The sequence below is a fragment of the Cryptomeria japonica genome, chromosome 1 (genome assembly GCF_030272615.1).
Source record: "Cryptomeria japonica chromosome 1, Sugi_1.0, whole genome shotgun sequence".
Classification (NCBI taxonomy): Eukaryota; Viridiplantae; Streptophyta; class Pinopsida; order Cupressales; family Cupressaceae; genus Cryptomeria; species Cryptomeria japonica.
In genome coordinates, this window is record NC_081405.1 from 408,662,755 (window position 1) to 408,668,754 (window position 6,000).

Genomic DNA, 6,000 nt, shown 5'->3' on the forward strand with positions numbered 1-6,000 from the left:
TAAATTAAGGATTCTTGATAGGAAAGCTTGCATATTCGACATCGTGTTGATAAAGAAAACTTCTGACTTGTTCCAATTGATTTTGTGCCCCGAAGCCTTGCAGTAGTCATTTAGTCATGTATTTATTATCCTTGCCTCTCTTTTGCTAGAGGCTCCAAAAGAATAGTATCATCAACAAATTGCAAGTGGGTTGAATGTTCAACTTCTGTAGCCATATTGACACCCAACCAGTGACCATCACGGTGAAGAGATTTAATCATCTGACCTAAAAATTCAGCCATAATTATAAACAAAAATGGTGACATAGGGTCCCCTTAGCGAATTCCTTTTGTTGAAGGGAAGAAACCATGAGATGAACCGTTAACCAAAATTGAGAATTTGGGGGTTGATAGACAATTCTTGACCCAAGTGATCCATTCATTACAGAAGCCAAATTTCATCAATACTTCTACAAGAAATTTCTTGTCCACCATATAATAGGCTTTCATGATATCCAACATTAATATCATACAAGAAGCTTTAGTCTTCCTAGCGGTGTGGAGGGTTTCATGAGTAGAGATGATGCCTTCAACAATAGAACGACCAGGAGAAAAGCCACTCTGTTCATATGAAATAATATTTTTTAGAAGAGGTTTCAGCTTGTTAGCAATGATCTTTGTTACTATTTTGTAAACTGAGTTGCATAAAGAAATTGGTCTAAAATCTCCCATTTGCTGAGGGTTCTTATTTTTTTGGTACTAAGGCTAGAAAGGTATGATTGATGGCTCCTAGCATAGTCTTTTTTTCCTCGATTCTTCTACCACTAGGTGCAAATCTTGGGCAATAATGTCCCCGAAATGCTGAAAGAAGGCCGCAGGAAAACCATCAGGGCCTAGAGTCTTATCAGGATTCAACTGGAAGGTAACTTTCCTGACTTCTAAGTAAATAGGTTTGAAGAGCTCTATATTGCATCTTTCAGTAATTAAAGGAGGGATTGTGTCTAGAATTATGTTTCTTGCTTCCTGATCATTTTGACAATTGCCATTCATCAGAGATTTAAAATGTCTTACTGCTTCCCAGGCAATATCCTTATAATCCCTGGCAATACCACCATCCAGTTTTACCACCTCCGATATTTTGGACCTGCTACGATTGGCATTAGTCGATCTGTGGAAGAACTTGGTATTTCTATCACCATCCTTGAGCCAAAGTTCTCTGGATTTCTATCTCTAGTGAATTTATTCATGCTGGAGAATTTCATTTAGCTCAGACTTGAGAGAGCTTTCCCTTTGGAAGAGTACTTCATTCATGCTTGACTTAATGATAGAATTGGAAAGATCCTCTAGTTCTGTCGTAACCCTGAGTTTCTCCATATGGATGTTTTGGAACTAACTCAAATTTCACTTTTTGAATTTGATCTCAATATACTTGAGTTTCTTATTTAGCTTGAACAACCTCGAGTTATTTCTGAGAACCGGTTCATTCCACCATGCTGCTATCAGATCATTTAGATCTGGCACTCTAAACCACATCGACTCAAATCGGAAAGGATGGTCACCCTCAGAATGTCTTAGAGACACATTAAGGAAAATGGGGAAATGATCTGAACCTATAAGGGCTAGAATAGTTGATTCAAGAATAAGATTTTGAGCTAGCCAATCACCAGCCAGTAGAAACCGATCAAGACGTTATGCAATTTCAGTAAAATTGATACGCCTATTTGTCCATGTAAAGGTACCATTCTTCAGGGCAACATCCAATAACTGATTCTTATCAACAAAATCCTAGAAATATTTCTGAGCTATACCAGTCCTCTAAATACCACCCTTCTTTTCATCACTTGCCAAGAAAGCATTGAAGTCACCTGCAAACACATAGCTACCCATAGTGATATTTTGGAATCTGTTTGACAGAAGTGCCCATAGCTCATGTTTGTCATTAGCAACAGAAGGTCGATAGACATTAAAGAGATTGAAACTCTCATTTTTGCATAAACTAGTGACCAGACAATGCTGCAAATATTTATCTTCGCCAAGGAGAGTGATTTGAACATTCAAAGGGTTCTAGATTATTCGATGCTCCCTTAGATTGCCTTAAAAGACCTTTCCATTGTTTCCATACTTACATTTTTTTTTCAATCTCAAACTAACTCTATTTAGTCTCCTGTAATACCCAAATATCCCCCTTAGTGTCATCAATCTGGCGCTTAATTAAATGCCACTTGCCATGGGTATTAAGGCCCCTGACATTCCAGGATAGAAGTTTCATGGAGCTTGGGGAAGGGATTTCCCCTTCCCTAAGTTAATCTTGGATTGCCCATTAGTTGCACCTGCGATTATCAACATTGTTTTCCTTGATTTGAGCCCCCTTTTACACTTTGGATGGAAGTTTGGTATATTAATATGTAACTCAAACTTCCCAAACCCTTATGTAGTATCATCCATTATAAGGTTGGCAACCAGTTCAATATCTTCTTCCCATTCTGAGGTAGAGGAACCAATTTATCCTTCTTCCAAGCCAATGGGGAAGCCTTTCTTGCCTGGATCATCAAAGGTGGTTGGACCATCTGTCAGAGGGGGAGTAATCTCATCCTCCAACATACTAAAATCATTGGTCTTATTGGGTACTAAGGAAAGAGTAGCTGCAAACTCTATTATAATATCCTTTTGAAGGGTTTTAGCATCTTCCAAAAGATTTAGTAGAGCCTGAGCACTTCCACTGTTGGCAGAATGGGCTTGTTGATGGCTAGGCACAACAAGAGGAGAATAAACAACAGGATTATTCTTTTCCATCTCCTTCATACTGGCCGCCGAGGATTGCTCAACATCATTTGCTTCCCAATTTTCTGTATTCTCCTTGACTAACTTCATGTCAACCGGCTTAGATTGCACACAAGCATAAATTTTAAGGATAGAGGTCGATACTTCACAATCAAGAACTATGTGCTCCCTTAAGAAGCATTTGGGGCAAAGGTGCAACTGATCTTCCCTGTCAATCCTTTGAATCCATACCTCTTCGGCCCCAATAATTTTGACTTCTTCTAGGATTTTGGAGATATGGCCAGTATTAATACATATCCTGATAAAGCTACCCCACACCCTATCCTCCAGAATATCATCCACAAAGACAAAAGTGCTAAGCTCTTTGCAGATATCTTTAATGATCTTAATGTGCCAATAGTCTGATGGGCAGTTATATAACCTTAACCAGATTGTATTTTCTGGTAGGGTATGGAACTGGGGATTAAAATTTGGTTTCCAATCAATGATATGCACCCCAATCCCGTCCAAAGTATAAGGACCTTTATTTTTAGCATTAAACATGTCCTCATTTTTCATAAACTCAATAAGATAATAATCATTTGGAAGGACATTAAAGTTAATGTTCTCCCCCCATTGCGATCAACACCATTTCTCAAAATTTCCCCTTAACCATTTGCCACCACCCCATTTGGTAAAGAAACAAAAATCTTGAAGATTTGACCTAGCCAAATTAATCTTATTATCATCCAAAATAATAGTGAGTCTTGAAGTTTTCCTTACCAGTTTGTGGATGGCTGGATGAGCTGATGGATTGTATCTTCGCCAGTGTTTATTTTTCCAAACTCGATCCATATTAGATCGTTGTTTTCTAGCCGGGGCAGTGGACCACCAGGCCTCAATACGATCGGTGCGCGAGGTTCTGTCTTGCCAAAACCACCCATTCCAAAATTTATTAGGGTCATTCCCTAGAGGGGGTTTAAAACCTCGCCTATGACAATTATGGATGTTAAGTTTGACTCCGATATAGAGGGGTTAGGTTTTAAAATTAACTTCCAATTGCGTGCCAAATCAGGAGCAGGAAGCTTTGCATTTCGAAACCAACCATCATTGCTCCATGAGAAGCCATTTTTCTTCCATGCCTGTGAGTTTATTGGCCTGAGATTACTATCTATGTAGGGGTGACTAGCATCTGATTTCCTCTGTGGTCCAGGATCCCTACTACCTCTCATCACAAGATTAGGTACATCCACCTTCCATGGTCGGCCTAGGGATTGATCTTTCCATGTTGTTGTTTTGAGCATTGGTTGCTTGTCAATCGTAAGGTTTCGTATTGTTTCAATTGGAAAAGCTTCATCCGCTTCATCGATCCAAGACCTGAACTTCCCCTGGCCCTTGCCATAGATCGGAGCCCCAACAATCTCCTCGTCGGTTTGAAGCCTACTGCTTCCATTGCCACTGCCAAATTCCCCACCTTCGCTCACCATCCTGCTCACAATTAGTTTTTATACTCTTAATAAATTCATAATCTATTACCGAGCGATCTTTTTTAACTATATCTCTTACTTTAATAAAAATATATAAATAATTATAATATAACACAAATTTTATAGTGCAAATATATATTTTTCTTAAGAGCATAATCCTAATTCAATTTAAAAAATCTTTATAATTATAGTCATAATAATAAAATTAATCTCAAATTTAATTATTAATTAGTAGTGTAATATTATATTATTTTATTTATATTTATGTAATATTAATTATAATTGGTCGTAATAAAATATAAAAGTGAAAATAAACATTTTTTGAACGACTTAGTGAAAAATGTTTAAATTTACAATTAAAAGTATTTAAATTATTTTGTGTATATTACAATGATTAAAAAAATGGCTTGTTAATGGGCTTGCTCGAGCTAATTAGATATTCAAGAAGGTGAAGGTGGTGGAGTGGTCCAAGCCGAGTGAAGGATGGTATAAAATTAATTTTGATGAGGCCTCAAAGGGTAACCCAAGACTGTCAAGAGCTAGATTTGTGGCACGAGATTGGGAGGGCAATATTGTAACAATTGAAGCTTCAAAACTTGCAAAGGGAACAACACAATGAAGTTGAGGCTTAAGCGACTAGTGAAGCATTGGAAATTGAAAAAAAATGGGCTTCTTAAAATTACAGCTTGAAGGAGATTCCTTGATTATTATTAATGCAATAAAAAAGTGTGAAATAGATGCTTGAAATTTCAATAAACATATAATCATTGCCAGGAATTTATTAGAAACTTTTGAGGAATTTGAAGTTGGACATGTGATGAGATCAGGGAACAACGTGGCAGATAGGTTGTCTTTATAGGTAGTGACTTTTGATCATGAGATGGAAAGTACAATGGAAGATTTTTGTAATCTTGAGCTCAATCTCTAAGTTAAGATAGTATGCCACCTTTTCATAAGCTATTAATTAAAGGGTGTGGTGGTAGGGTGATGTGACATGGGTAGCACTTGGTGTTCACAATTGAGGATGGGTGGTGATTGCATTTTAATACGAAGGCCACATTTTTCTTGATTATGTCAAGGCAACAATTAGCATTTATGGGCAAAGTCACAAAGAAAAGAATGAAAAATCAAATCATGGAAATCCTTCTAGGTGAAGAGTTTTTTTATAACTAAACATAGGTACAAGAGAAATATAGACATTGTATTAATGGTGACATCATGGGGGTTGGAGGTTGGATGGAAAGAAGATGTTGAATGGGTGTTGAAGGGTTGTGTGAAAAATGATTGGCATGGTTTATGCCTATAGAGGTGGTCAAGGGCACAAATGAGGAGACTCCTCAACAACTATTGTTTATTCACTAGGAGTAGGGGACAAATAAGGATGATCATTGTGAAAAATCATATATCGATTGAAATTTGTTGATTCATTACCTGTGGGTGAAGGAATGAGAGTGAGCCAAAGGAAAGAGAAAGGTAGGGCTAGAGGAAGAACCAAAAGCAAGATTTGAGATGAAAGACTAGTGGGTTAATGGTCCTTTAAAAGAAGCGAGGAAGAAATGAAAAGAAAAACATTATTTTTTGTTTAAAGCTTGTTTATGTAGTTATTTGATCAATTGTTATATGTTTTAAACTGTTAAATTGTATAAATGGGTGTATAGGGTAGAATACTGGTAGGTGGGGGTAGGGTTTTGGTTGATGTTTTGTTAGACTATGGACATCCTTTTGGAGCAAATGTTAACAATGTTTCTTTGTGATGTTGGATAAATGATACTACA